Source organism: Suricata suricatta, chromosome 17, assembly GCF_006229205.1.
Source record: "Suricata suricatta isolate VVHF042 chromosome 17, meerkat_22Aug2017_6uvM2_HiC, whole genome shotgun sequence".
Classification (NCBI taxonomy): Eukaryota; Metazoa; Chordata; class Mammalia; order Carnivora; family Herpestidae; genus Suricata; species Suricata suricatta.
The window spans coordinates 2991061-2999004 of record NC_043716.1 but is presented as its reverse complement, the minus strand read 5'-3'; the positions used below and the strand labels follow the sequence as shown (position 1 = coordinate 2999004).

General features: G+C 56.2%; 2 long non-coding RNA genes across 2 annotated transcripts in view; one reads left to right on the top strand and one right to left on the bottom strand.

Moving 5' to 3' along the window:
• Window positions 1–476: 476 nt before the first annotated feature.
• Window positions 477–2218, bottom strand: LOC115282338. Its single transcript, XR_003904601.1, has 3 exons — window positions 2080–2218; window positions 1542–1662; window positions 477–1135 (listed from the first exon to the last, which is right to left on the bottom strand). It is a non-coding gene; the product is annotated as an uncharacterized LOC115282338 (long non-coding RNA).
• Window positions 2219–4332: 2114 nt separating this feature from the next.
• The window catches only part of LOC115282339, an 11116-nt gene continuing 7504 nt past the window's right edge, over window positions 4333–7944 (top strand). Inside the window, exon 1 of the long non-coding RNA XR_003904602.1 lies at window positions 4333–4419. This is a non-coding gene — a long non-coding RNA (uncharacterized LOC115282339). The remainder of the gene's footprint in view (window positions 4420–7944) is intronic.

The following is a 7944-nucleotide window of genomic DNA, read 5'->3' as shown; positions in this document are numbered from 1 at the left end:
GATCAAAACCCTTCCCACAAACAAACAAAATCAAAGAACAACTTCAAGCCCGGATAGTTTCACTGGTGAATTCTATCAAATATTTAAGGAGGAAGTGACACCAAACTTGCACAATCTGTCAGGGAAAAAAAAAGGAACAGGAGGGAACATTTCCCAATTTATTTTTTTTAACATGTATTTATTTTTGAGAGAGAGAGTGGAGCAGGGGCAGAGAGAGGGAGACAGCAGTGGGCCTAATGCGGGGCTCGAACTCATGAACTGTGAGATCATGACTTGAGCCGCGGTTGGACGCTCAACCAACTGAGCCACCCAGGCGCCCCCTTACCAATTTATTTTATGAGGCCAGTAATATCCTAACACCAACACTTAACAAAGACATTATTATAAGTAGATGGATGGACGGACCGACGGATGGATAGATGGACAGAATCCAGGTCTCCATATCTCAACTCAATAAGATTTATTTCCTCCTAGGCTTTTTATCCAAAAATAGGTCATCAAGAAGGCTTTGCTTATCACAGACACTCAAGGATCAGGCTGATGAAACACCCATCCTAACACATGCTTTCACTAGGATAACGGCAGGGAAAGGACACATAGTCAATTGCATACCGATTCTTAAAGCTTTTGCCCCGAAAAGGCGTATTTGACTTGTGCTCGTGTCCGTGACCACGTCGCTAGGAGAAGGGAAAGTCCTACCACGTTCTCAGCAGGGGAGGAGTAGGGACATTGACACTCCTAGGACAACAGACATACACCTAGTAACAGGAGAGCCTAAATAACCTAATGCGAGGGACCTGCCCAGTGAGAGAGGACAGAGCGGACAACACGGGGGCCCTGGGACCAGGCCTTATGAAATGCCGGCAGCCTGGGAGAGGCTGAGATGGAGCAACCAGGGGCGGGATTGGGCCCAGAGGGGTTCCCAAGGGGATGAGTCACCTGCGTCCGTTGTGCCTGACGGGGCATGTGAGATGAGGATGCGGACAAGGAGCGTGTCACCCGTGTGTCAGTGGAGCGACAGAGGTGCAGCCGGAGAGGGATGGGTAAGAACTGAGCATGAGGTGGAGACGGGAACACGGAATATGTGCGGACACCCTCCGAAGATGCTGGCGGGGAAGGGAAGAAGGCCGTATGCCTGGAAGAGAAACAACAGGTGTGCAGAGACGACTCCCGTGTTCTTCCAGCCGGAGAAGCTAGAGAAGGTTCAGGTGTGGATGGCAAGAATCTAGTTTGGAAGAAGAGCTTAAATACACAAGAGAAGGGGGTCAGGGATAATACGAGGTTCCTGGAAGGCGGGACCTGGAAACGCAGGAGGGGATGCCACAGGCGGGTCGGGGAGGGCCGTGGCATGTGATGGAGACAAGCAAGCCTGGGAAGCAGGGGAGGGGCAGTGTCGGGAGGGGGAAATCTGCAGCGAGTTGGTGGTCCCTGGGGTGGTCTCCATTCTGACTTCCAGTTCTGGACCCTCTGGAGCCTTATGACCCCCTTTTTCTTGAAAATGTTTCATGCATTCATTCAACACACATTTATGGAGCACGTACCATGGGCCAAACCTGGTCTTGAGCACCGCGGGTAGAAGAGTCCAGAAGACAGATGCCATCCTTGTCCCCAGAATCTATTCCAACCTCTCTGGCAAGGCAGGTGCCCTCGGTTTGGACTGATCTGTTCAACAGCAGCAAATGGACGTAATGAGTATGGGGTCCCAGGGGAACGGACTTCCCACACCAGGAGAGGGCTACTGGGTAGGGCTTGTCATGGGGACAGTCTTGGGGACTTTGGGGAAAGGATGCGTTTGTGTGTCCAGATACGTCTCTGGGGCACGTCGATGGAGAGAATCTCTCTGTGCTTTGAGACGGTCGTGATGTGCATCTGCGTGTGGTCGATCATGTGTGCGCAAAGCAAGAGAGATCGAGAAAGTGTAGCCCTTGTAGGAGGCGTGCCCACTCTGATTTTTCGTTGCCCCTTTTCACTTTCGGGATAGACACTTGAACACGTATACGAAACACGGAAAGAATAGTGCAGTGAGCCTCCAAGGACCCGTCATCCTCTCTAGGACTGACCCCTCCTCCCTCCACATACCTCTGTCTGTGCCCGTCGTGTGTTTTCTCCCGAAATCTTCGTTTCCGCTATTCCCAAAGCCACAGCTATGTCTCTGGGCTTTTCCGCAATGTAAGCCAATTAGAGTTCTCTTGATACTTCGTTTTCGAAGTGGATTTTTTGCCTCTGGCAATGGAAAATCCTGCCTAATTATAGAGACCCAGAGTTTCGTCCACCCAACCTTATCTGCCCGTCACCCTGGGCCCAAGGACACTTTCAAGAGCAGCCACCACTTGGTTATCTAAGGCTGCCGAGCAAATTACCCCAGACTCAGTGACCAGCCTCTAAGATGGCTCTTAAAGATCCCGCTTGCCCCTCCCATAGCTTGTCAAGGTGACTCGGAGAGGCCACAGAATACAGTGGAAGTAATAATGTGTGACTTCCCGTCTGGGTCATAAGCAACATTGCAGTTTGCCCCTTGTTCCTGCCGGGCATTTAATACTGCGCAGCCCCAGGGAGCCAGGAGGGCTTCCTGGAGGAAGCAACCAGCGAACCCTAAAGCCTTATCCTGCTCTCTGAATGCTCAGTGGACACAGGTCTCTGAAGGCATGTTCGGTGATGAGACTCACCCCTCAGGACAGGCTCACATGCTTTCTAGCATGTCCAGGGACACTTCCGGTCTATGGATGCTCCCTGGAGGGCAGAAAGCCAGGCAAGGCCCCTAGCCCCTATTTGCCTGCAGGGCCACCCCACAGCAGCTCCGCAGGGACCTCCCGCCTCTGTCGGAGCTCAGAGAAGTGGAGATGAAGGGGGGCCAGGAGCGGTGGCTGTCCCAAAGCAGGGACACACAGACACACACATCCCGAGCTGAACTGTCAGTGTCAGGAGCCCGCGCTACTAGGCTCTGCTCAGGTCCCCCACCCCACCTCTGCGGACCAGCTGTCTCCCTTCCTGTTTGTGCCTTCCCCAGTTGGGGGGGGGGGGGAGTCCAGACCCTGCTAGAATGTCCACCCCCTTCCAACGACTCCCGGCCCTCCCGCCCACACACCCCGCTTCCTGGCAGAGCGCCTTCCCCAGGCCTGCCTTCTCTCCCTGGTTCTCATTTGGACTCCATTGTCCTCTTCTTCGCTTCTGCTCAATTTCCTTGTTTATGTCACGGAACGGTGGGTGGGCAGGAGCGCGGTCTCTGCGCGCATCCCTGTGTGCGCGCACGTGTGCGCGCATGCTGCCTGTTGTGTGTACAGGACCTGGTGTGTGGGGGTTTGGGGGAGAGGGGCACGGGCTCAGATGCCACAGGAGGCTGGGGAGGTGGGCAGAGGTCCAGACCCTTTAGCGCCTCCTGGAAGAGGCCTCTGTGCTCTGGCTCCTGCCCACCTCCCGCCTCCCATCACCCCACGCTTGCCCAGCTCTTGCCCTGAAGCCTGGGATTTCTGTTCCCAATCCCCAGCCACTATGTACTGCTTGTTCTTTAAGGCTCTGTTGTGTGTCACCTCCTCCCAGGACCCTCCTTGAGCCCCTGAGTCTGGGCTGGATGTCCCCAGGGGCAATGGCTGGGTGTGGTGTCCTGTGCCCCAGGCGAGCTGCTGGGGGGGGGGGGGTGCCAGGCCATTGCCTGTGCTGGTCCTCTTCCCCCCCCCTCCCCCGGCATCGGCACATCGCCTGGTCCAGAGCAGGAACTCGGGGCCCAAGGGGTGAACACAGCTGTGGGTTTGGCTGCTGGGGACAGGGCAGTGGGATGAGAAACAATCGGATTGGTTCAAAAAAATGTGTTTTTCTTTTCTTTCCCCCAGCTTAACAGTCTAGCCTAAACTTTCTCCTGGTGGGTTAAGGTCAAGGCAGCTGTGGGGATATCTGAGGAATGAGGGTTCATTCTATCCTTGGCGTTGGGGGTACAGTGCCCCCCACCCCGCCGCCGCATGCCCACTGGCATCACACCAGGCTGCTTTCTGGAAAGAATGTGGGTTTATCACTCCTACCTTCTAATCTTCCTGGTTTGGGGCCAGGACCAAACACACAGCTCCCAGCCTCCCCACCTCGAGCTCACAGCACGTCTGTCCCGGCCTGGGGGAGCGGGGCGGGGCCTCTCGGCCCCCCACCGCCCCACCGCTCCCCCAGCCAATCGCTGAGCCCCTGGGGCTTTCAGAGCCAGGGTAGGGGGCGGAGGCACCGGGCTGCCAGGGGTTCGAGCCAGGCGGGCTGCGTGCTCCGGGGGCTGACGCAACTGGAGAATTTGGCTTCTTTTTATCACATATATCATTTTGCCATATATGGTCACCGAAAGCTACTGGCAGCGAGGCTCGGGCCCAGATGGTGGGCTCCCAGAGCGCAATGAGCTACATACCAGCTCTGAACAAACAGACCATCGCTCACTCGGCCGGACAGGTGGGTGGGCCCAGCGAGGGGTTATATATAGTTCTGGTCACATTCCTTCACTAATGCATGTTGGCCCCCAAATGCGCAAACAATCTCCATCTCTGGCTCTTTTTACTGAATTTGCTAATTGCTATTCTTCTATAACCAAGGGAACGAGAAGAAATGCCGGGAGGAATGTGGGGGTGAAGAGACCGAGCCCTTTCCCTTCCTTGATCCTGCGACCCTCCCCACCTCCTCTCCCCTTCTTTGCTCCTGGCCTCCTAAGTCTTTCCCATGCAGCCACCCCAGAGGGGTCCCTTCTGCCGACTCTCCTCGCTTGTCCCCTTCCCCCACCCCTGCCCCTCCAGTCCAGGTGAGGCTGGCCAGGTGGGGGTGAGCGCCAGGCTGGGCAGGCTTCAAAGTGTGGACACGACCCCCAGCTCCCAGAGCCTGCCCCTGCAGATGTTGGTGGCCGGTCCCTCCTGGACTGTGTGACCAAGCAGGAGATGCCCCTCCAGCCCCCCCAGGGACCTGAAGGTCCCCACAAGGCCAGCCAACCCCCTGAATTCCAAGAGACCCGAATCAATAAATACAATGTCCGGGCTTCACGTTCCCCAGCCAGCCTGCGGTGTCTGGATTTCTGAGGTTGTTGCCTCCAGCCCGGAACCTCGCTCCAGGCTCCAGGCTCCAGGCTCGCGTTGCAGGTCACACGTTCACCTGCCTGGACGGTGACATGAGCCGAAAGCCGAAACACAGACGGATCAAGGTCAGAGCAGCTCGCGAGTGGTGGGTGTGTGTTGGGGCATTCACAGGGGCCGCCGAGCCCCCAGTGTGAGGGGCAAGCAGGAGGTGTCCGGAGGCGAGCTTCCGGGCACATGCGCTCTGGGTGAGGTGTGGCTCTGCTGACCCCCGGCTTCTAGTTTGCTCCAAATAATAGGGGAGGTACACACACTGCTTTCTGCACCCGAGAAACCCCAAGCAACTGTCACAAACCGCTGGCGTCCAGGCCCGGTGCCTTGCGATGTAACGTTGGGCGTGGGATAGGATATGAATCTGTTTCCCCAAGCCGCCCGGTGATCTGACGTGTGCGCAGCTACAAAGCAAGCTGGCTCTTTCTGGGACGTGTGACTTGAGCCCCCCGCTCCTGATCGCAGGCTGGGCCAGCCGAGGGGCCCCCAACCAAGGCCACTGACCAGGAGGCAGACAGGACCCACCTGGTCAGGAAGGAGGAGCCCCGGCCCGGGAGGAAGAAGCCCGACTCCCCCCCATGTCTGCCCTGAATTACCAGAGCCCACTCCTCGGCACTCCTGAGTTCTTAAAACACCAGTCTCTTCAACCACAAAGTCTGGAGCTCGACAGGTTTTATAAAGACCAGTGAGATTATTTACACAGTGACGATGCGCCCACGCTACACTGGATGCTGAGGACATGTGACTTCACTTGGTTCTGCTCCCCTGCCCACTTTAAAGATGAGAGGACTGTGGCCCAGAAAAGCTAAAGCACTTGGCCAAGGTCACTAACCACGCATGGAAGCTGGAATACAATTCTAGAGCTTACGTGCCTACGAACCACGATTGGGGAGCGCACATCGCCATGATCCTGGGGAGGACACATTGCCGTCTTACGGGGGAGGCCAAGGCTAAACCGAGCAAGACCAGTTCCAGAGGGTCCTTGAGGCCGTGCAGAGAGATGTCCTCCGCAGGCTCCTTAATTAAGATGCAAGCAGGGTGGGGTCCCCCCCCCCTCTGCCGTGGGCTGCCAATGGGTAGGCCTCAAAGCCTGCCTCTTCGTTTAGCAAGAGCACAAACTAGTGACTGGCCCAGAGGTGCGGTGACACTAGGCCGCTGAGAGAGGACAGCAGGCAGCCCTTCTCTGCTGAGCAGGAAGAAAAGAAAAAACAAAACAAAACCCAAGGAGGGTGACTGAGTGACCAGGGAGCCTGTCGCCCGCCCAGAAAGTCGGAGCGTGTTGGTTCAGCCTCCCTCCCCCCGCATTTCCTTCTACCTTCTTTCGTTTTTGAAAGTTTATTTGAGAGAGAAAGAGAGTGGGACAGAGTGGGAGACAGACAGAGAGAGAGGGAGAGACAGAATCCCAAGCAGGCTCCACACTGTCAGCCCAGAGCCCAGTGCGGGGCTCAAACCCACAAACCGTGAGATCGTGACCTGAGCCGAAATCAAGAGTCAGACACTCAACCGACTGAGCCACCCAGGTGCCCCTCTACCTTCTTTTGAGCAAAACCAGGAGGAGGAATTTGAGCTTGGAGGAGGGTTGGCGGTGAGGTTAGTGCGCGGCGGGGTGAAGGGAGCAGTGGCCCGGGGTGTGGCACTCAGGACGGGCCAGTCCAGGAAAACCAAGGGGCCCAGGGAGGGAGGCCGAAGGAATGGTCTTGAGTGTGTGTGATCTGTTGACTGGATGGACTTGGACATGACCGAGGAGGGTCCAAGAGGCTGATGATCTCCTCTGAAGCCTTTTGCCCGAATGTAGGGTGGGCGGCCACCAGGGGACGGTGGTCAGGGTGTTCCAACGGTCACACTGTGAGACCCTCTCATTGTCTTTATGAGATGCACGCACACAACGCTTACGTTAAAAATCAAGAAAACTGATTTTTGGGGCGTCTGGGTGGCTCAGTCGGTTAAGTGATTCTTGACATCGGCTCAGGTCATGATCTCACGGTTTGTGGGCTTGAGCCCCGTGTTGGGCTCTCTGCTGACAGCTCAGAGCCTTCTTGGGATTCTCTCCCTCCCTCTCTTCCCCTTCCCCACTTGTTCTCTGTATCTTTCTCGAAATAAATAAAAGTAAACTTAAGGGGGAAAGAAACCCTGTTTCCGTTTCATGGAGGCCAGATCTGGGATTCTTGCCTTTCTCCCTGTGGGGATTCCAGCGGGAGGAAACTTTGCCCTTTGCTCTACCCGCTGGGTGTCCTGGCCACACTCCCCCTCCCCTACTTGGGCTCTGTGGCCACACATGGAATTCACACCCCTGGTGTTTCCAATCCAGTGCTTTCTACGACACCGACACCACCGAAGGGGCAGGGGCAGGGAGGCTAGGTCAGAAGGTCGCGTCTAAAGGTCAGGGGACAGTGCTTGCCAAGGCTCATATGACCATGGGCTTCGTGGCAGACGTGACTCTCAGTACATTATGGCAGATGTGAAATGTTAGCGAAGTGCCACCTGCCCCCCTCCCCCAGCTCAGTTTCCCACTTTTCTCTCTGAGGAGGAAGAAACAGGTCAGGGAACCATGGGACGAGGGCGTCTAAAGCTTCTGGAACCGGATTTACCCAGAGAAGGGAGGCGCTGGCAATGCCCGGGTGAGGCGGGAACGGGGGACTCGGGCGTGGGAACAGCTCGGGTCTCGGGATCCTCCCGGACATGGTGGTCCTTTTGAAATGTTTTCGTTATTGGAACTTTAAAAAAATTTTTTTTAATACTTATTATTTTGAGAGAGAAAGGCAGAGCACACAAGTTGGGGAAGGGGCAGAGAGAAGGAGCAACAGAATCCCAAGCAGGCTCTGCACCGTCAGCTCAGAGCCCCATGCAGGGCTCGAACCCACAAGCC